General features: G+C 49.6%; 1 long non-coding RNA gene and 1 pseudogene across 9 annotated transcripts in view; one reads left to right on the plus strand and one right to left on the minus strand.

The window, feature by feature from the left end:
- The window catches only part of LOC105487956 (uncharacterized), a 322,232-nt gene extending 304,900 nt beyond the window's left edge, over window positions 1-17,332 (minus strand). For all 9 annotated transcript variants that reach the window (XR_011621539.1, XR_011621544.1, XR_011621536.1 and 6 more), the window contains exon 1: window positions 16,194-17,332. This is a non-coding gene — a long non-coding RNA (uncharacterized lncRNA). The remainder of the gene's footprint in view (window positions 1-16,193) is intronic.
- On the plus strand, window positions 680-17,522 carry LOC105492936 (ATPase family AAA domain-containing protein 3C pseudogene; annotated as a pseudogene).
- The last annotated feature ends 5,852 nt before the right edge of the window (window positions 17,523-23,374 follow it).

Below are 23,374 nucleotides of genomic sequence, written 5' to 3' on the forward strand. Positions count from 1 at the left end.
GCCACAGGTCGAGACAAAATGTGTTATGCCACGTTGTTTTGTCTATAGAAAATGTGGATGTTTGTTCATAGGAATGAGCTATTCTTTAGGTCAGACATGACAAGGCAATACCCAGCCTTCACTCTATCTCCACTGAATATAATGGAATTTTCTTGCTCTCTGAAGACAGCCCCCCTAAGTTCTTAGAGATGACCAGTTGATAGCATTCTAGATACCTAAAGTCAAGCAGCAGTTGTCAGGGTACCCTTATGATACTTGATCAGGAGCCAGAACAGCTGGAGCATCCAGGCACTCTCGTGTTAATGTAAAGGCCCATTCAGTTTAAGATGATTTCTCTATTGCATCAAGGCAACTTTCTGGAAGCATTTGTGTCCCACAAGATCAACTTCTGAGTTGGACTACGACAAAAATGTCAAGTCCAGGATTTAAAGAGATGGAGACATCCACTGTAGCAACCGTACTGGCATCTCCCACCGACCCATATCTTCTGATGACTATAAAAACACAGGATACGCTTGGAAGAGGCCAAGTGTACAAAGCCAACTGCTGAGCTCAGCAACTTTGACTTGGATGTACTCTAAGCACAGGTACATTCCTCTTTCATTATGAGGTCATTCGGGCAACACCCACTCCAGTTCTGGTCTAACAGCAGTGGAAGTCCCCATGGAGACATGTGGGTCACCTAGAACTATGACTGAACATGAGCCACTTAGTGACCACTAGAGAAGCTTTCTGCACAAATGAACGTCCCTCCTAAAATGAAGGTCCTCTCAAAGCTTTTTAAGACAGGATTTCTACAAGACCAGGGTAAGGAATGTTTCCCAAGTCAGAGGGCAGAGTCCAGAGGCCCACCCCTAAGGGATGTACTGCATCTCAGTCATGGGTAGGGGAGAAGCCTTCTTCCACCTTAAGCCTGCCCTGCACATGAGCTAGTGATAAACCTCACATCCCCTGGAGTAAGGTCAGATGTCTTCTGGCAATCGGATTTTACCAAGAAACGGTTTCATAAGACATGACTCAAAGGACATCAAAAAAGATACAGCTATGAAAGGTCCACTGAGAGGGAGTCCAGACATCTACCACATTCACCAGGTCCCATTGTCAGCTTTCACAAGGCTCATCTCATGGAGATTTTGCAGCACTGTAACTCAGGACCGTCATTATATAAAGGATGTGTTTTCCTTTTGGTTTGGAGATGAACTTGATAGTTCATGGAAAACTCGAGCTAAAAGCTGTCCCCTCTCTAAGTCAAGCATTGAGAAGTGAGAGCTCCACACCTAGGGTTACTTAGGCTTAATGTCACTTTCCCTAAAACCACACATAGGAGGACCTTCTTTAAGCCTCAGGACAGTTTAGAAATACAAATACAATTTGAAATACTCAAGTTAAAAAGTGGAGTCAACTAGAATGAATCGATGGGGAAAATCCAACATCATAGTGGGGTTTAGCCAAGAGGCTGACGTGAAATGGCATTGTCTAGACCTCAAAGGAACAGAGGAAGATACAAAGGGCAGTCCAGGCACTAGTATTCTGCTTGACCTAGCTGATACTGAAACCCAGAGACTCATCACATGCTTACACCCAGCAAAAGGTGCCACCTGGTGGTGGGGCGTCACCTCCGAGTGCACTTCTACTATTTTATGACTGGCTCTACAATTTAGAATGGCTGCATCATGGACCCAGCTCAAGGGTCAGACATGAGAATCTTTGTCAAGGAAGAACGTCACATGGTGAAGTTGTATTGCCAATTCTTGTTTTGGCTTGAGACTTACCCAGTCTGCATCCCTTTATCTGCATTCCTGTAGGTAGGCACCTAGACACCAACAATGATGGGCCTGGGCCTTCCTAGAAGACACCTAACATGATTCATGCCCAGTGAATCCCAAAAGATAAGAGAATTGAAGATGAAAGGATTTAGTGAAAGTCTTAATTCCATTTAGAACATCCCACGATCATGAACACTGTCATGGACCCGTGCATATTTCACTGGAACAATTGTACCATGAAGATGCCAACATTCATTCTGGTCATGAAACTTTTAGTAATTCCCGTCAGTCACAAAATGGCTGCTTACAGAGCAGAGGCCAGCCATGAGGTCTCTGCTCCGGCTCCAAAAGCCTGTGAGGTCCACCCCGAGTGGCCTCTCACATGTAGCTCCCATTACCCTAGATCAGCCAGTACCCAGAGTTAGGACCTCTTGTTCAGTCAAGGTCATCTCCCACTGGCCCTTGGGCATCATCTGGGACACTGCAGAACACTTGATCCCCAACAGTGAGCATGTTTCTGGGCAAGAATCTTCAACCAGTTGCCTCCAATACTACAATCTTCTTCCAGTTCAGGCTTTCCTGCATGAACAAGGATTTCAGGAATAGGAATTGGGCATCAGGAGTTTCTAAACTTGTGCTGTACAAAGTGCACACAGTTGATGTATAGATACCTGGAGGATTAAAGGAATGGCTGCTGACTGAGCAGTGCTCCAAGTCAAGAACACTTATGTGACTGTCCTTTCCAGAACAGATGCCAACTGATGAAACTAAAATGCTCAGTTTCCTGAAGATGGACAGAAGTCATCCAAGGATGACTGTTGGCAGTGCAGCTCAGCGACGGAAGGAGCAGGCACTCCTGCCTTTTGGGTGTGCAGCATCCACAGGGCAGGTTTTTTAATTTTGTTCTGCATTTGCCCAGACAAGCTAGATGTGATCAGATGTCATCCCAGATGACAGGCCCCTGCTTGGTGATACAACATATTGAGCTACGTGATGTAGGATGTAAGGTAAGATTCCCAGTGTAAGAGGGGAGACATTCAAGGCAGTTATTGGAAGCCCTAAGAAGCCAAGTTTAAGGAAGAAAACGTCAACCAAGGAGGCAGCCTATTCACACTTGGAGAACTCCCTTGAGCATCTGACAAATCCCTATGAGCTGCCCCTCACCCTTACTTTTCAGAATCAATGAAGACTTTCATTCCATCATCCAGCCACCTGCCATTATCTGTTTCTTTAGAAGAATTACTGCAGGATACCATCCACTGTGCCTAAGAACTAGCTCAGCCTTCCCGTACTGGGTGGCGATTAGCTCTTCACAAACTGCTAACTTGCAATGGACAGAGGTACTTTGGGTTTTCCCAGCTGGTGGAAGGGTACACACATCAGTAAGAATCCAGGATTGCTGCTGAGAATCCTAGAAAGCGGGGTACACAGCCCCAAGAAACAGGAAGCTCAAGAGGTCTGTAGTCCCGAGATTGAGAAAAGTCAGAACAAGCTGGTAGTTTTAGGAAAGATCTAAACTTGCCACACACTGCAGTCTCTCCAACAGCAAAGACCTTTTGGATTTTGCAATATTCATGAACCAAAGCAGCACACAGATGATCAAGCTCAACCCCAACTGTTCGAGCTCCTCTCCCAAAGCAGAGGGCACTAAGACATCTTCCACCTGGCTCTGTCTCCTCAAAGAGCCTACCTCTACCACGCATTGTTGCCTTCAAGGGTGTGTGCGTGTTGATGTTGAAAAGTTGGCTTTTTCCTTATTTCTCTGGGGACAGAAGACCACTTTGCCTTCAAGAAATCTGACTCGAGGACCAACTGGCCCATTCACCGGATGCCAGTCCTGATGGTTGGGTGCACGACTCAGACCTCAGGTCCCTGAGCTCTGCACCCCACCCAGGTGCTCCTTCTGTGCTGAGTCCTGTCCACTCTGCACTAAGTTAGAAGCAGATCTGCACTGACAAAGCCCTCCAAGGTGCTAATTCAAACTGAGCTTGAGTAGATCAGGGCACCCATAAAGTTACTCACATGCCCTAGCCTCCTCTAATTGGCAAACTAATCAATCCTTTTTCTTCATGCAAAGTAACTTCAGGAAAGCCCTACATCCTGACCCTTTTTGACAGGAGCCACCTCTGCTGCCTTTATGTGGCTGGTGTCCTCAAATTCTGTAAGGCGGGTCACCTTTCACAACTGAGTGCACTGAGTGGAACCTTCTTGGTCAGTGTGGAGCAAGGTTACAGAACTGTTGCTGGGGGTGCAAACGAACCACCTGCCTGAGCTCGGTGAAAATATGCTCTCCATGTCTGGTAAGGTTCAGACTACTGCACCCAGATGAGCTGACACAGCAGCTGAAGGCATCTATTCGTCTCCTTCCTGTACCCCCCAAAGCCAAGTCACAACCCTGGTCTCCCAAGCACTGCCAAAAGGTACCAGAGCTATGCCAGTAGACACTGGAGACCCTGAGCACCCACCAGAAGACAGGTTGCTACTAAACTCCAAGTCCTGGCAAGCCCGACCTTACTGTAGAATCCCAGGCCCCAAGAGCCCCCACAATTAGAGGAGAAAGCCTGCTCAGGGCTTCTAGGCTGTCTGCTCCCCAAGCCCTCACTTGCTAGACCCTCTGTCTCCCCAGCCTTTTCTTCTACAGTCCCATTGTATTATCAGTTCAACTGCAGCTGCCCTCAGCAGCATTGAAGAGCTGACTGTGCGAACCAGCAGCCCTACCAAGGGGAGCACGTTGTGACCCTGGAGGCAACAGCCACATAGAATCCACACCAGACCCTACTGGCCTGGGAAGGGCAGCAAACAGCTTGAAGACACACATGGCAGTGGATCTATTCCATGTCTCAGGTGAGACCCACCACCCCTAGAGAGCTGGGCTGAGGATAGGGCCTGTCACTGGCCCTGTGTAACAAAGGCCACATTCAATAAGTAAAGATGGTGACTGACACTTCCTGGTCTGCTATCACCTAGCTCAGGAGCAGATGGACCAGAGACAGCTGCTTTGAGTAGGCTCCTAAAAGCAATCCAAGTCTGAGTGTATGTTCTGCTTGGGGCCATTAGACATCGGGGGCATTCAGGAAGCAGCATGACCCAATGTGCAATAGCATTCATCCTACCAGGGGTCCCCCCAGGAGGCACAAGGCCAGACTGGCAGGCCCCAGACTGTGGTCCACCTTCCTGATATTCCACGCGGAGGCAGAAGGAAACCTTTGTTCTGAATTTGAAAGAGCAAATATGGCAGAGCCTGGCACGTGGAGATATTCATTGACTGGCAGATGAGAGGACATGAGAAGGAGCCCCACCTTTTGAGAAGTCCCCACCCTGGCCACGCTCTCCTGGAGTCATAGAATATCCTGGAGCCTTCCAGGAAGGATGTATCCTAATCGGATAGTTCAGATTATAGGATGTCTATATGGCCAATGCCGGCAGGCTGCCCGTCTGCTTCTCACAGCCACTACAGCAGCCTACTCCTGGTCACAGCAACAAAATGGAAATATTCATCCTGTGAGCAAGCTCTAGAACATTCTAGGACAGCAAATACAGAAAGCTCACCCCTCAGGAGGGCACTGAGGACCAAGTCTGAAGCCATCTGTCTATACACAGGGAGTGCTTGATTAGAGTCCCACCTGGATCATACACTGATATTCCACTAGAGGCCATGGGAGCCAGCCACAGACATCTTGAGGGCAGGAATCTCTAACCCATTCCCAGCACCAGTACTGCATGGCCAGGTACGAAGCAGGCAATCTTCGTAAGCGTTCCCTGCAGGAGAAACATTACGCAACTCGTCCCTTCTCGATGGACTGTCCTGCAGAGTTCCAGCTTGGCTGACCAGGTCCCACCACCAAAGCAGCTCCTCGCAGGTCTCCTGTCCCTAGTGAAAGCCCAAGTCCTGCAGAAGTTTTGCTACCTCCCCCTGATGGTGGGCATAAGCCATCTCAAGCATCATCGGCTCAAGGAAGCCAGTTCAGGGCCAGCCCTTGTGTCATAGCCGGAGACTCGGGTCACAGCAGTAGCAACAAGGCATACTAGCATCTCACTTAGCATCTTCACAAACTGGTTATGAACCAGAGTCCCACAGGAGGACACGGAGGCACAGATCCAACCCCTGAGCACCTGAGTCCACTCATGTGCAGTGAGGACATGGACCTTGAGCTTCAAAAGTTTCATGTCAAGACTCAGGAATCCTCCCCACCATTTGAGTGAGGGGGGCCAAAATGCTGTAAAGTCACATGTCCTAGGACCTGGACTGAGGGAACATTTCCAAGGGAGAAAGTGAGCTTCTATGGAGTGACTCCTTTCCAAGATATTCTGTCCCAGCATTGCAGAACTCCAAGGCACCCTTTCAAGGTGTTGGGTCACCAAACCGAGTTCCTCCTTCAGGGGAGATACTGCTGCACCACGGCACTATGACAGTGTCTGGAGACATTTGTCATGAATGGGAAATGCTTCTAGCGTCTAGGAAGATTAGCCCATAGGTGCTCAACATCTTACAGTACCGCAGGACAGTCCTCCAACCCCAGTGAAAAAATCATCCAGCCCAAAATGTCAATGCTAATGAGGTTGAAGAGTCCTGACCTAGCTGGCAGCTTTCACACCAAAAGGCCGAAGGATCAGCTTTTGGAAGCTACATAGGAGCAGAGGCAGTGCCTGCAGAATTTGATTATCTGTGCTGGTGAACCACCCAGCAATGAAGAACTGCCCCCCTGGTTGCAGGGGTGGGGCCACCTCTGCTTCAGTTTTCCTGAGGGCCCCACTCCTCACAATGCACTGCCACCCTTCAAGGGCCTGCAGATAGACATCGGATGAGAGAGAGAGTTTGTTTCCCTGTTTGAGATACTGACATAGTGGCCAGTTAGGATATCTTGAAAGCTACACATCCACTATTTTACTCAAGTTGTGAGAGGGAATCCTTGTTCCCTCGGGAGTAATGAGTTAGCATAAGTCCCCTGGGTTTACCAGGGTGGATGTGATTTGCAACTGACTATTCAGCTTATAAAAATTGAGAAAATTCCAGGGACCACCCAGTCTTCCCTAAGCAACACCACCTCACTGGGGGCTTTTCTTTCCACATTGTATGACTGGTGTCCTTTTACCTATGAAGTCTAAGATTTGACAGTTCTTTAGCTGAAGTCATAAGTACTTTCCCTTGAAAAGCAAGTAGTCTGGGAAGGTCTATAAATTTGAATGACAACAGAGGCCACATGGGATGGGACTGTTTTGAGGATATGTCTGGATAAAAAAGGGGATCGCTAAGCCTCCCCCCATCAGCTTTGTCCACTTTGCCAGATTCAGAACAGCATGGGGACTAGGGGGAGCTTTCTATAGCCATGGCCTGCTCTTTTTATGACCCTGAGACACAGATGAGAATACATTCAGATGACAGTGGTGGACGACAATCCACAACTCTCACTTGACAAAGGCCATTTACAATGTTTCCAACCATTGAGCCAGTAAAACTGAGGTCTCCATCCCCTGCTTTGGGGAAAGCTCCATAATGACGTGAAGACCTTCACACCAATACACGTTCATCATCCACTGAGGAATGTCTTGTTTAGACAGAGTTGAAGACCAGAGTCAGGCACAGCCTTATGTAGCAGTACGCAATTTTGCTCAGTGAATCTGTCTGCGGCCTTTTCACTCACAGGCTCTAACCTTTCTCCTCCCACTGGTTTTGACAGTGAAGTCACTCCAGCTTTAAAGAGACTTGCAGAGGATCTACTCTGGGAAGAGGATTCTTATGACCTAAGATGGATATGGCAAGTTCAGGAGGCACCAGGCCCAATGGGAGTCCAGCCATCATTGCAGACCCTCCCCCTCCTTTGATTGCTGCTGGGATCCTGCCATGCCTGGCCAATGGTTAAGGACAAGTGAGTGGATCATTCCTGCCTTTCCATCTAGCCATATCCTGGGCCAGGACCCCAGTCCTAAAAATATGAACTGGCTTTCTAAAGATGTCTGATGCTCCAAGGGCGCATGTTTTAAAGTTAAATTATCCTGGAAAGTTCTCCCAGAGTACAACTTCTAATTCTGCCCCAGTGAGTAGAATAGAAGCCGTGAAGGCTTTGAGCACAGAAAGCCTTACTTTGACAGCTGGTTCAAGTTGACTAATTGATAACAGACCTCATGTCTGTTCTTTACTTGACCAGTAAAAAAGTTCAGCTGCCTTTGACCAGGGAATATTTTTGAGACAGGATGTTGCTCTGTCAACCAGACTAGAGTCCAGTGTCAGTGGCACAATCTCGGCTCACTGCAACCTCTGCCTCCTGGGTTCAAGCGATCCTCCTGCCTCAGCCTTCTGAATACATCACCATGCCTGGCTAGTTTGTGTTTTTTGGCAAAACCTCATCTCTACGATATTGCTCAGGCTGGTCTCAGACTTCTGGTCTCAGACTTCTGGGCTCAAGTGATCCCCACCCACCTCAGCCTCCCAAAGCACTGGGATTACAGGTGTGAGCCACTGTGCCCCAGTAGGGTCTTGTAATTTTTTTAAATCAAGTCCCATATCAGATAGCAATAGACTACTATTTAACTTCCTAGCCTTCCTGCAGGACACGAGAATGGTTACATGAGTAACCACTATCATTTCTGGTGTTTAGCATGGAGCTACAGACCTGGAGAACATTCTTTCAATGCTCAAGGAGGGCCAGCATCCATTTGCTTTTTAAATAAGATGGAAAGGCCATCAGTACATATTAATAGGAAGGCTAGCAGTGCATAATCTTGTCCTCAGGTTAACCCTCCTCCTCTCTGCCCCAATCCACAGGAATCTGGATTGGCATTCCATGGGAGATCTAGCAGAGCTATAGTTGGCATGAGTCACACTTGGCGATTAGGAAGTAGCAAGTGCTCTGGGGGTAAACACTTCTATGCAAGAGTGAGGGAGAAGCCTGCAGAGACCCCAGGGCCTACCATATTAGTGACACTTTCAGGCGTCTGATTACCACACTAACTTCTGTCATACCTGCACCCCCCCCCATCTCAGCTCATAGCTTTAACCTCCTTGGGAGCTATTAAACAAGTTAGCAAAGGAGGAAAAGTTCGAGTCGGGGTTTATAGATGGATTTGGCACATTTAGAGAACTACATACATACCACTCCAACACTATGCAGAGGGCACCATAAGAAACTGACCAAGTCTCCCACTGAGGATTTAAATTCACCTGGTTATCTCTTATAAGGAGTCTAAGGTAAAGATACTGGATCATTAGCATTAAACAGATGGGCTGGCTGGCTGGCTAGGCCCTAGAAGATTAGTCTAGGCCCTAGAAGATGAGTCAACGAGATCTGAAGAAGAGGCATAAACAGGAACCCATGGTAATGGGCAGGAAATCTACATAGGCCAAGTCACAGGTCAGAGCCTGGCATGGAGCTCCCACAGGATGCATTTAGTCAGGTGCACAGGATGACTTATAGCCAGGTGTATTCAGCCACCCAAGTGCTCCCAGAATAGGCCCATTGACAGTAACCACCCAACTCCATGGTTGTGACCTGTTGGTAACAGACTTCAGTTAAGCCCTCTCCATAAAGCCACCATCCCTTAGACAAATCCACCACCCAATCGTATATTCAAGGCACAACATGCTGCTCAGTTGGTAGTAGTCTGCCAGCTTCCGTCAGTCCCTCCAGGGGCAGCCCACAGCCATGAACTAGCCAAACCAGCAGTCCTACCCATCTGGCCTAGGAACCACCTTAATGAGATGCTGTCTCTGGAGCTTCCCCACAGGCTCAGTCAAGCTTTACATCCTAGTCTGACCTCTGCCCAATCCTGCTTCCTTCCCCTTTTCACAAGTTTTAAGTCTGTTACATGTTTTAGACAAGCTCTTCGAGTCTTGACTCAGCACCTCCTTCCAAGAGCTCAACTGCACCATCACCGTGAAGTATTCACAGCCGACCCAACCCGGGGCTCGAGGAAAAGTCCGGCTTGTGATGGCCTCTTCCATAGCCTACCCTCAAGTTCACTGGCAGTTCGCTAGCAAGAAACCCAGTCTGGAACTAGCATATTCGAGTCGCAGTACTTTGGGCAGGTGTCCTATACTATTTCTCTGGTAGCAAGAGTATAAGTCTAGATCCAAGGGAGAAGTTTCTCCCTCACAACTCAATCACACGAGGGAGACGTTTATGTTCCATTCCTGCAAGATCAGTTCTGGCAGGCTGAGACACTGCAGTTCTAGACACTTGCACCAGGGGACAAAAGCAATGCCACCAGATTATTCTGAGCTCCTTTGCCCGGAGATCAGGGGTTGCTGATATATGGAGGAAAGCTTATGGGATGCGAATGATAGGGCACTTTTTGGAGCTCCCACACCCAGTGTTACAAGTGGCTAGGCCTCACAGTGGCCATTACCTGACAAGACCAGGGTCTCAGACCACTTAGAAACAAGACTTTGATCACCTAAAGAAGCAATCTAAACCAGTCAAGTGTTGGCCAACTATGAAAGATTCTAAGTTGGCAGGAGGAGATAGTGAATAGCCAACTACATCTTAGAATGACAGCCCTTAGAGATCCGATGAGACCGTAGCTGCCCATCACTTGCAGATCAGGCAACACGTCACACCCCACCTTCACTGGACTTGCTGTCTAGCTGTGAGCATGCTTACCCTCCAGCTGTTAGCTCATGTTCCTCTTGGGGTGGCTCCAAGCCAACATTGAGCTGAGCCCTTTGCACCTAATGTGGGATTCAAACTGAGCTCCAAAACTTGCTCCAAAACCTCCCTGCTGGGCTGGCAAACTGTCAGGTTCAATTGTGATGCGACAGCTTCCCTTTGCTTAGTCCTAGATCTTTTTTATTCCTAAATCAAGGCAGCATATACTTCCAGACAATTCAACCACACAACCACCATGAGCGGCAGTGGATGTAAACGTGGTCCAAAGCCAGGGAAAAGTCAGATTTGGCACTGCCTCCTCCCCTACCAACCCGGAAGAACTTTGGCTCTTGGTGAGAAGCAGCTACTAGCGCAAAGATGGGGACCACACTGACAAGGCAGCCTCACACCTTCTGATGCTGTACACAGATCTCCTGCATGCCTGTTCCCTCCATGAGAATCAGTAGGGTCCCTTTTCAAAGTTTGGACGTAAGTGTGAGGCAGAATCAACACCAAGAAAAAGACTGTCCCAGGGAGCTGTGAGGATGTGCTGTCGCATTCCTGCGGTTCAGACTCTTCACTGAGACTCATCTGTGTGAAATGAGTCAGCGAGGAAGATCAATCAGCCTAGACCAACACAATTTGTACAACCTGAGGTGACCTGGCCTATTCTGCCCAAGCAGTTCAGTTATGAACCACCTGAAGTGGAACCACCAACTCAGACAGGATCCTTCACCTGCTCAGGAGAGAAAGGATGAGGGAGCATCTGCAGCTCAAAGGCCTGAGCTGGAAGCCGATGGCCAGGAACTGGTTCAGATGAAGACTGGGTATGAGCGTGGAGATGGTCCTGATGTGAAGGGGATGTGCCTGCCAAACCCAGAGCCTGGGAAACTGCCAGAAAGTGAAAAGCAATCAGCGTTAAAAGACACGCTGAAATGAAATGATGCAGGCTGTTCCTATGTTGGGAATTTGTTCAAGGTTCTCTCAAAGCTTCACAACCTTCTGCAAAAAGCACTGTCTCCAGAGGAGTTGCCCTGCAGAATTTGCTAATGGGTGGCATAATTTTTGTTATGTATAGATATTGTCATTTTGCCACAGCATTAACCATTGTGATGGTTAATACTGAAGTGTCAACTTGAAGGATGCAAACTATTGTTCCTGAGTATGTCTGAGGGTGTTGCCAAAGGAGATTAAAATGAGTCAGTGGGCTGCAAGAACCAGACCCAACACTCAATCTGTTGGGCACAATCTAATCAGCTGCCAGCAAATATAAAGCAGGCAGAAAAAGGAAACGGTGAGACTGGCCTAGCCTCCCAGCCTACATCTTTGTCCCATGCTGGATGTGCTTCCTAACCTCAAACATCAGACTCCAAAAGTTCAGTTGAGACTAGGACTGGCTTTGCTCAAGCTTGCAGACAGCGTATTTGGGGATCTTGTGATTGTGTAAGTTAATAAACTCCCATTTATGTGTATCCATCCTATTCTGTTCCTCTAGGAAACCCTGACTAGTACAGCCACCATCATGCAAGTGGTCACTAACACTTTGTATTTTCAGTTAAGGGGGAGAAAACTAGTATGTTTAGATAAAATGGCCAGTAGCCGGAGGCATTTCCAGACATTCTGCAGAGACTATCTGGATCCTTTGTCATTGCATTTCCCTGACTTGGTCAACTGCTCACTGGTCCTCACCTGAGGATGTATTCATGGCGCCCTCAGGCAGTCAGGGAGATATCAGCCTACAGCTGTTTGCCAAATCTTGGCAAGGATTCCCAACTCCTTGCCCCCTCAGGCTTCTAAGGAGGTCTCACCCATGGAATCTTGATTGGATTTCCAAGGCCAACCTCCCATGCTTGGATCTGATGTAAAGATAGTCTTTCCAAGCAAAACCAGTTGCCTGGCAAATTGAACTCAAGTCTTCAGAAATTTAGACCAACAGTAGGGGAACTCTGGATAGAAAGACCCAGATCCCTCACAAGAGCCTGGGAAGTGAAACTTAAGTGTGGGCCACTGCGCAGCATGCTTAGCCTTTTATATCTGAGAGGTGTCAGTAAACTCTTTAGACTTGGTTCAGATCACTACTGGAAGCCAGTGGTGTGCACATAGTCATTAGTCTTGAAGTTCATTAGTCTTGAAGTCGGAATTTTGTGATCTAGCCCTATAGACACTAAGATTCAGAACCAAGTTCAAGTGTGGCAACCGCCTTATGGATCGCCACTGAAACTCAAATATCACTTGGAGTCACCCCCCTTTACTGCATGTTTACTTCTGCCTTTGCCAAGTGAGATTTTACAACTGTGGCTCCTATGTTTAACTTGAATAAAAATGAAGAAACCTGTGCCAGAGGTCACTTAACATTGAGATGTGCATGCAACAAGACCAAGGAAATACATTTCTCTACTCAGCAGAGCCCCCAACCCAGGAAGCACAGACACCTGAGTGTGCAGCTCTGGCTCACGTGAGCCAAAGTGCCGGGCTCTCCTGCTCAGTGATATCACTCCCAGGTGGGAGTCACTGCCTGCATCTCAGAATACAGCCCTTCTAAAGGACAGTAAGAGACTCCCCCAGTGCCATCCTCAAAATCTATCCTCGAATCCAGAGAGCCAGTGGCTTCCTTTCCATCCTAGACCCTGGCTAAGGGGAGTCCTTTGGCACCACCTGGTGGGCCACTAGGCAGCACAGACAAGGAAATCTGGGAGCTTCACAGTTCGATAATCCCCACCCCCAGAGAGGTCCTGTGCCCATGACAAGATGTGAATCTTTACAAGTCAACCCTTCTCCTGGGAAAGGGGGCACAGACAACCTGTTAGAAGTGAGCCACGCTTGAATTTAGAGTAAGGGATGGGCAGGGCCACACAGTCAGCATAGGCAGTAGGCTGGGTCTCAGATGGGGCAGTGACAGACCTGGGCCACTGAGGGCAGAGCCTCCAGGACAGCTCACCAGGGGCTCAGCCTGGGAAGACCCTCCCTTTACCATCAGGTCAGCAGGAGAGGGTTATCGCCTCCCTGGGTAGTTCTAGGTTCACTATGCACAGAATTGCCCGTTTTCCGATGTAATATCTTAGTAAATGGTGGTTCAAGGAACAAGAGTTATGTATGGTTATGCTAGCTAGTGTGGGAAGGAATAACAAAAAGGTCAGTTGTGAAAGACAGGCATTGAAGTATACTGAAGAACCCTACCAGGGTCACTTCCTGGGACAGCTCCCCCACCCCCAGTCCATGGTCCAGCATTCCCATCAGATTCCTTTATCCTGGTGTCCCAGAGCCCATCTCCAGGGAACCAGGACTTCTGTCCACATTTCCTGGGAAGCCGGGTGGCTCATTCGCCTCCAAGTACAATCAGACTCCTGAACCATTTCAAGAGAAGCACAAGTGCTAACTACCAGTAACTGGACACTGAGCAAGTATGAACTTGTTCCATCTCTCCAAGTTTGTGTCACCTGGTCTCCGCCATCGATATTCATATCCAGCAACATCTACTGCTGGGTCTTCCTAGAGCCTCAAGCTAAAAATTTCCAAACTTGAGTGGGCAATGTGGTATGTAGACCACGTTAAAAAGGCTTGCTTTTAAGAAGCTCACTGCATAATGTCTGTTTCTAAGAGAACCTTTAGAATTCATCATGAAAGTGTTTTCTGTAACTCATTCCCTTCCTTAGAGGTTACAAATTAAAGTGGATATGTGGAGGCACAGAAGTATTCATGCTTTCCCCTCCAAAGTGTATTAGCAAGTAGAGATGGGCCAATTTGAAAGCCTATACCACTTTTCAGAATTGACAGCTCAATGTCCAAAAAAATGACTTCATCTTTATGGCACGAAGATACAGTCAAACAGATGAACAGAATAAGCAAGTTCAGGGGACAGTTGTCAAACCCACTGCCACTGGGCTTAGATGAGCAATTTCGGAGTCTGATAAGAAAGTCATGCTTAAGAGTTCATGCTTCAGAAGTTTTCTTCAGTCACAGTTCACGCTACTGGAAGTTCAGAAAAGCAGGACTGACATATCAGATGAGATACTGATGAAGAAAACACCCTGGTTTGTTTCCAAGTTGCTTTCATAGCCCTGCCCAGCCAAACATCCCTAACAAGCAGAACCACAGAGCCCAGCCCCCAGCACATATGGCCCTTGACTGCACAATTCTGGAGATCAGGCTGGAGATCAGGCTGGAGATCAGCAGGGGTGCTGGAGGGAAGTTACTATTTTGTGGGCCCCAACTGCCCCCCTCTCCCTCTGTGAGGGAGAAAGGCTGAATCCTCTTCACCATTCCCTGCCAACAGTCTCTTCCCTGGGACATAGCACAAGGACTGGCAGAGCCTCTTCCCTGCAATCCAAGAGTCTTGAGTTCTACAGGAGCAGATTCCCATTCAGAAGCAATCTGCCAGCCTTCAGCCTCCCAAGGAAGAGCACTAGATGCCAACTCTTTGGAGGAGATACTCTTGTCTATAATAGGAGGATTACCATGCCCAGGAGTGATAAGGGCATCCCATGGTCAGTCCTAGGGTCAAGGGGTAAGTCAGCAGGCCATTAGGAACCTTCCTTCTTCCACATGGCCAATCCTTGTGGGCCCAACTGCATGCCTTCAGATAAGCACACGGAGCTTCTTACCCAGGGTGACCCCCCGGAGTTGGGGACCTGCTTCTAGGAGGCTCCCATGTTTAGAACATCCTGCCTCTAGTAGCAGCTGCCTGTCAGGCTGCAGGTGACTACCCAAGATACTCCTGGGACCCCCACGCAGTGTCAGTCTAGGGAAGTTAGGGTGTCAAGAGATTTTAGAGACATGCCCTTTCTGTAAGATGAGCCTGTAACACCACTGGTCACTACCACCACTTAGGAGCACTCAAAAGCCTTCTGAGGAGCGGGATGAAAACACTCCCCACACCCCCAGGATCGACAAGGCCGGGAAAGATCCAAGAATCGCAAGGACAAGCATCAGAACTACTCCAGGCTTAGGAACAGCTGCCTAAGGAAACTGTACCTTGCCCAGAAATGCCAAGTCTAGCAAAGCCAGGTACCACCTGTTCGGTGCAGAACAGAAAAAGGGTCGTAAGTAATGAGACACTGAGTAGATTCAGCCTGTTGTTTGCCCGTGGATAATCATCTGCTTCAAAACCTGAAGTCACCAAGTAAAGACATCTTTGAGAATTCAATGTCCAAGTTGGGGACCGATTTCTCAAGTCTGATCCTTGAGGCACCAGATCCGAGGACTGACGGATCCCCTTTCAGGTATTCCTTTGTTACCAATTATTGAGTTTTCCCTGAAGTCAGAACAGCCCTGAACAATGTGGGTCGAGGCTTGTGAAGCAGATACACTTCTAATTTCAATCATGTAACTGCCACGTGGACTGTAGATGTGATAGGGGGATTTTATTCAGGGGCCTCAGGAGTAAGTCTTCCAGCTAGAACCACCTCCAGAAGCAGTTCCTCAAAAACCTAAGAATTACCATATGATCCAGCAGTTCCACTCTTATTTACCCAAGATAATTGCAAAAGGATTGAAGCAAACACCTTCATGCCCAATGTTCACTGCAACACTATTCATGACAGCCAGAACATGGAAACCAACCCAATGTCGATACCAAGACAGACTTAGTGGTTGCAGTTTCTTGGTGGGGGTCAGTGATAGGTGCACAACATTATAAATGCGATTAATGTCACCAATTGTAAACTTCAACATGGTTGAAACAGAAATGTTTTGTTCACCCAGTCATCCCCGTATCCTAATACCTGCCCCTCCATGCCTCTGCACCCGCAGGCCATGTCAAAGGAAGCCATGAATCTGGTACAGATGAAGGAGCAGAGTTTGCAGCGGGATCAACAGTCCAAGCTCAAACTTGTCTATGAGAACTTACAGAAGCAGGAGTCGTCCGTGCAGAAGCACCATCAGACTCTCGGCGTCCATTAGGATGGTTCTCACCGTGTTTGGGAAGATTCTATGCCTTTGTAACAGACCGCGACATAGTGACAGCCACGGTGGTTGGGCCGACCCTGCTGGCTGGCGGGGTCTACTCTGCCAAGAATGGAACAGCCGCCGGGGCCCGCTTCATCGCGACTCGGCTATGGAAGCCGTCCCTGGTGAACGAGAAGTCCCGCATCACGGTGCTGGAGGCCCAGCAGCACCCCCTTCCAGGTCCGCCGGCAGCTCCTCAGTCGGCCCCAGGACGTGCTGGAAGGTGTTGTGCTGAGTCCCAGCCCGGAAGCGCGGGTGCGCGGCATTGTCATAGCAACAATGAACACGAAGAAGGATCGCAACCTGCACGAGAACGTCTTGACGTACGGGCCACCAGGCACAGGGAAGAAGCTGTTTGCAAAGAATCTCGCCCTGAACTCGGGCATGGACTACGCCATCATGACAGGCGAGGACGTGGCCCTCATGGGGCGGGAAGGCGTGACTGCCATGCATGAGCTGTTTGACTGGGCCAATACCAGCCGGCGCGGCCTCCTGCTCTTCGTGGAGGAAGCGGACGCCGTCCTTTGGAAGCAAGGACATCCACTGAGAAGATGAGCAATTACCACCTCAGAGCCGCAGAGAACGACTTCCTAAACTACACGAAACAGAGCAGCAACAAATTCATGCTGGTCCTGGCCAGCCACCACCCCAAGCAGTTTTACGGGGACATCCGCAACCGTATCGATAGGGTGGTTCATTTCGACCTGCCGGGGCAGCAGGAGCGAGTGCGCCTGGTGAGAATGTATTTTGATAAGTATGTTCTTAAGCTGGCCACAGAGGGAAAGCAGCGTCTGAAGCTGGCCCAAGTTTGACTACGGGAGGAAGTGCCCAGAGATCGCTCGGCTGACGGAGGGCATGTCGGGCCAGGAGATCGCTAAGCTGGCTCTGTCCTGGCAGGCCAGGGCGAATGCCTCCGAGGCCATGATGGATGCCTGAGTGCGGGATGCCATCCAGGAGCACCAACAGAAGATATTCCTGCTGAAGGGGGAGGGGCCTGGGCGCGGGTTCGAGCGCCCCCTTCTCCTAAGTCCAAGGCGATACCCACACCTCATGGACCTGGCAGCGGACCCCCTCCTTCCCCTGCCTTGCTGGCCCCTGCACATTTAGGATATGCTCCTGGGTGGGGCATGGGCTGTTCCCAGGGCCTCTGTACACCAGGATGTCTTGTGCTGGGGGTTGGTCGTTCTGCCCCCCCCCCCCAGGACAACCCCCTCTTGTGGACACTGGCTAGGGAGGGGCAGGCCTCCATCCTGCTACCCAGGAGACTCTTGGGAGATGCATTTTCCATCTGGCTCAGAGGAGGAGGAGGAGGAGGAGGAGGAGGAGGGGGAGGGCTTTGCAACCCAGCCCCTGCCCAGGCCCCTGGGAGGGTGGGTGCCGGCTGAGCGCCCGGGGCAGCAGGAGTGGGGCGGGCAGGGTCTTTGTTCTCACTCCCACAGCAGAGCCAGATGTGGAGGCGCCTGCTGGGACTAGACCAAGGTGGGGCGGCCTGAACACTGCTTCCAACCGTGGCCAGGAAGCAGGGAACCTGGCCAGTGTGTCTGAGGCCACACTCTCAGCTGGCTGGTCCAAGCCTGTGGCTGGAGCTGGTGTCTGTTTAGCTAATAAAGTCCCACAGTTGCCTCAAAAAAAAGTTTTGTTCAGGTCCATTTGAGTTTAATATTTTGGAAAAAGCAGCTCACCTACTTGGTGATGACGTGGCTGAAAAGGAAACCCACCTGGATGTGAACGGCAGATTTTCTAGACAGGGGTTACTGTCTGATAATCGAAGAGCTTAGAATTCACCCGTCTTGACAAAGCTGAAGCAACCCAGAAGTAAACCATTGAGAGCCAACGATGGATGAACAGGGCAAGCTACTGGCCAGCAAGTACAGAGCTAGATAAGAGGACCGTGTCACAGCCAGCAGGGAGAAGTACCTGCAGGAACAGCTTTGACTATCTGATAACTGAGTATAGGCTCAATGTAGTCTAAAAATGAGCTCAGACTCCAGGGACCGTAATGACTTGGGCTATATTTCCAGGAGCCCCACACACCTAGTCAACTGAGAATGGAAGAATCTCATGCCTCTGGCAGGGGAAGCTATTTTGAAATATACCCAGGACTTTTGACCATTCCTGCCTCACTTAAGTATTTGAGGTAATACTTAACCAGGAGTTTTCCAAGATTAGGAAGCTCAAATCCAAGTAGCATGAGCAAGACATCTACACCTAGAACACAAGTGCAAAGAAATCTAAGAGCAAAACCTGAGTGGTATGGCAGGACATAGCCCAGGTCAGAGGAGCTGTGGAGCCTACACTCCCCCCCACGGGCTGCTGTGTACTTTGAGGCTACACAACCACAGACAAGAAGAGCTCAGATGCCAGGAGGGTCAAGACAACCAGAAGGCTTTCTGGAGACGTCAGCATGATAGTTCCAAGAGCCACCACCCTCCCTACACCTTAGGCCTAGCATGCACTTGACCCATTCCATTATGCTCAGGCATCTTTCTTCCCTGCTACCTCCCAAGATAGTGGCAACAGCACCCGTGAAGAGCACCCCAACATCTGAAAGCTTAGGGAAGAACCGCCTCAAAATCCTGGCATGCCAGCCCCCAAAGCACATGCCCCTTGTGTTCAGGGCGAGGTGTGATGTGGTCTGTTGGGAATTCGTCTGGCAGGACTCCAGTACATTCCAGAGCACCCAACTGCTGAGAGTAAGGACAACCCCAAGACAGGAAGCAGGCACACAGGATGATGAGACAGCCCTGGTTGGGTCCACCAGGCCAGGGACTGACAGCAGACAAGCATCCTCTCCAACCCTACGAGGGCTGCATAGGGACTCTTGCCCTGGATGCCTCAAGTCAGGCTCCACTGAGATTGGCAAGGGAAGAAAGGGTTGAAAACCTCACTTCCTTTCAGTCATTGCAGTGGGCTCTCAAGTGGACAGCAAACAAGGCCAAAGTTAATCTTATCTGATGACAGGGTATTCAACTACTGAGACTAAGTAACCCCCAATCGATGCAAAGACCACGCTCCAAAAAGGTGCCTTCCTCTATTCTCTTTGGCAACATCCTGGGACAACCCTCGGGTAAAAGAGCCCCATCATATCCAGCTCAAGGACATCTGTGGACAGCCTCAGGCCTCCAGGGGCCCTACAGTGAGGAAAGCCCATGAATAACCACCACCCTCACCTATATACTGATTCTGTTGCCAGTAGAGACTTAGGTATCTCCACGGACATGACTTGAACACCAGTCTGATGTAAGAGGTCAGGCGAGAGACATGGAGTTAGAGCCAAGCCCAGTGAAGACTAGTTGGAGCTGGTATGAATGAATTATCTTCAGAAATCTATGTGGGATTATGAAGTCAATGCAAAGCCACTATGTGATAAAACCATTTTGAAGTACTATAGATACCCTATTGGAAGAAATGAAATTCCTGTCCTAAGATCAGTTCAGCCAGAAGGCAGTGACAGCTGATGAGTTTATAACCACATCAGGATCAAGGTCATTACAAGTCTGGAGCTTGGGTATCAGAAGTGAGTCATTTGCCCCCTCTTCTGAGGGCCAGATCTATGAGCCACCCGTCCTTCCCTCATCACTTCCATCTTTTCCTGGCATCTTGAGATGGAGTGCACACTGAGAAAAGGATCAGCAGGGGTATGGAATCCAGGAACATCCCAGACACAGGTGGTCACCCAGGAGCTAATAGCCTCATCCCACTCAAGGTAGAAGAGTCCTTAGCTCTTGAAGGCCCTCTATTGAGCACTCTGTCCACCATGAAAGATGACCAGAGGAACATGGCCTCTCCCATGTGTCCCTGGTCAAATTGTCACCCTGGTATACTTGGAATCCTGGGATCTAACAGTATGTTATTCAGCTGTACTTCATAGGATACTGAACCCTAACCCTCACCACCTCCAGAAGTAGTTGTGGGATGTTTTTAGATCCTAAACAGACAAAAACAAGTGTCTGCATCAGCACTACACTCTACTTCCCTGCCTTGAGCTCCCAAGTCAGGCAGCAACTACATTTAACAAGGTACAACTTTGACATTCATCAGGTGAGAAAAACCAGAAAGCTGGAAACGAGGTCATTCACATGGCATCCTTGCATAGTAGGGGATGGGGTGCAAGTTCCAGGAAAAACCTGCTTTGACAGGATTCCTGCTGTGCATCCTGTTTGAGCCCCTCCTTCCCTCAACACCCAGGGACCACCAACCTTGAGAAAGCTTCCTAGTCTGCACAGCCTAGGAAGCTGGCTGGAGATAAAGGCAACTCTCCCGGAAGCCTGAAAATTCTGATGCAAGTTAAGGACCACAAGACCAGACCAGGAAGCAGCGTTGGAAGTGACAGACTTCAAGGCTGCTGGAGGTTGTTGGAAACTCGACAGGGTCCAAGTCTCCTCAGTTCTCAATATGCTCAGGACATAATGGAGACTGTCGTGTTTCCTGTGATGACAGGCTTGGGCTCCTGCCAGGTTCCTTTCCTGAGCTAGGCCAGGTGGCCTCCTGGTGTTTCTACCTAGCCTGTCTGCCTTAGGAAGTCTCAGCTGAATCTGCCTAGAAAGGGGTCTGTCTCCTAGCATCACGAGCCGACTTCATATCCTTCGTGGGAAGAGGACATCCAAGCCCTGGACTACGAGCTGTCAGTTTTGGGGACCCAGGCATCTGCATGCCCAAGGCAAGATTTCTGGATTAGGACATCCCCCTGGTTCAGCAGCAGACACCTTATGCTGCAGCCGCCCCACACCCCACCTCAGGGCTTGGCTCCAGGACATCTCACTTTAAAGGCAGGCAGGCAAAAGTAGGAAAAATCCCACGTCAATTGGGATGCCCCCAGCACTCCCCGCCCCCAGACAGTTGGTCAGCACCACCCATAGATACCCTGCTTGGTTATCAAGCCACAACGTCAGTCATGGGCTGTCACTCCAAGACACCAGGCAGTACACCAAAAGATAACTGAGCTTATCAGTTATCCCTTTCCAGGCAGGTCCAGGAAGGCCTCGAGGTCTACAGCCCCCCCATGCTGCAGTCAGCCATCAGGATTCCACAGGAAATGAGAATCCCACTCTTAGCTTGAGAACTCCAGCCTATGTTTCACAAGGGGGCAGAGCAAGGCTACCAGGCCCTAAAGCACCCCATAGGACACATCCTCCCCACAAGGGGCTGAGCGAGTGCTGGACTTGTCCAGGGTGAGATTCTCAAGTATGTGCTGCAGGTGGGATCAGGGTCACATAGGATATCTTAGAGTAAGTCTTGTCCCCATGGTTCAGCCAGGTCACAAGTCTTGGTTCTATTTAACATGTTCACTAGCATCTCATTCCATGGGGAAACATGCCCAATTACACCCTAGAACTGAGCAGACCTGGCACCCATTTTCCGAGTTTAACTCCCAAAAGGAGTCCTTTTCAAGGCATACAGATCCTGCCCCCCCACTGCAGCCCTTTCCCCTAGCAGCTGCCCTGCCTAGAGGGCCCCCGACCTGTGTCCACCTGCCTCAGGTCCTCATTGCCTCAGTCATAAGTAGACCCAGAAGTCCAGATTTTCAGTGTTTGTCCCTCAGCAATTCCAGAACATGTTCCCATGTGAGGCCTGGTAAGGGCACAGCTTGGCATCAGTTCAGTCTTGGAGTCACCAATCGACATGAGAGGGAGGGCTCAGCATAGAGCCTACCCAAACACTAAGACTCCAGAGGGCATGGATGGAGGTGGGTGGATGGAGGCATTCCTTAAGTGAAATACTGAAGGCAGCAGCTCAACCCTCTGCCCACCTTGCTCAGGTGCCCCAGCTCTCCCAGGACAGGACTCCAGTTGATCTCGTCCCATCACAGTCCAGGATTCTCACCTTGTCCAAGATGTTTGGTGGTCCTGCTCCCTCCTGTGCTGAGTTGACTGCTCCCCACTGGCTCTGACTGGCTGTGTCCTCGGGGCTGCCCTAGTCCTGTCTGGGGCTCTCCCTTCCATACCAAGGTCTTCATCAAGGAAGATGACACTGAGAGCAATATGAGCCCAGCTAAAAGCCTTCCTTAAAGTGTTTACTGGAAGAGCTGGGCAGGGGAGGTTCCGTGAGGTCAGGCCATGTGACTAAGACTGTACCCTTCCCCTCTTGGAGGCATTCCTTCTGGTTTTCTTGAACTTACCTCGAACTACACATTCATTTTACATCTCATTGAGGCTGAGCATTCCACTCTAAGCCTTTCAAAAGCTGGTAGGATCCAGATGCCTGCAGCTGACTTGTGTTTCTGGATCTCTTGCTTTCCCTTCTTTGGACCTGCAAACATCAGGTCACATTTGGAACAAGGATACTGGCAGACGAGCAAACCATGTATCCTGAGTAAGGAGGAAAGCTGGGGCAGGTCCCTACACTTCCAAGGCAACCTGTGTCCATCCCCACACCCGTCTCCCCAGGCCATCTCCTTGCAGCACAGCCTTTTTAACCGACATTCCCGAGATAGTCTTGCAAAGGACTGGCAAAGAATTGGAGCTTAAACCAAAGCAACAGAGCTCTGCCTCAGTCTCACCAGCACAACCACTTTCCCCTTAAGTCACAGACCTGACCACTAAGTCCCCAAGGCTGCCCACATCCAAATCCCCCACACAGGGTCCCAAACTGTGTTCCCATCTTCTGTATAACCTGCTGCAGAGTGCAGCGCCCCTGAATGTGAGGATTCTTAGCCCATCTAAGGGGCTGTGAAGGATGAAGATTCATCCCAGTGGGGCACAGCTTTCAGAGGCAATCGATCTAATGGGATCTTCACACTGCCATCATGCAGGAAGAACTAAATCCGATCCAACTGACAGCAAATAAGAGGTGAACATGTTAAACCCCAGCAGGATCTACTCATAGTCCAAACTGAAAGGTAGAGAGCATTTCACGTGGCTTGCCTTCCATGTTGCCCTCTAGTGAGGGTTCTGGTGAGAGCTCCCTCATGTTTACCACGTGTTGCATGGGGGAGGGTTTATGGGGTGGGAGAGCTCAGGTTTTCCCTCAGAACAGCAGCAGGCAGCTTTTCCATAAAGATCTTCATACTGGATAGCCATCTCTGAAGGGATGGGACCATTCCAGGTCCTGCAGTCCTGGCCTTTGGAGTTTGTCCCCCATGGC

The sequence above is a fragment of the Macaca nemestrina genome, chromosome 3 (assembly GCF_043159975.1).
Source record: "Macaca nemestrina isolate mMacNem1 chromosome 3, mMacNem.hap1, whole genome shotgun sequence".
Lineage (NCBI taxonomy): Eukaryota > Metazoa > Chordata > Mammalia > Primates > Cercopithecidae > Macaca > Macaca nemestrina.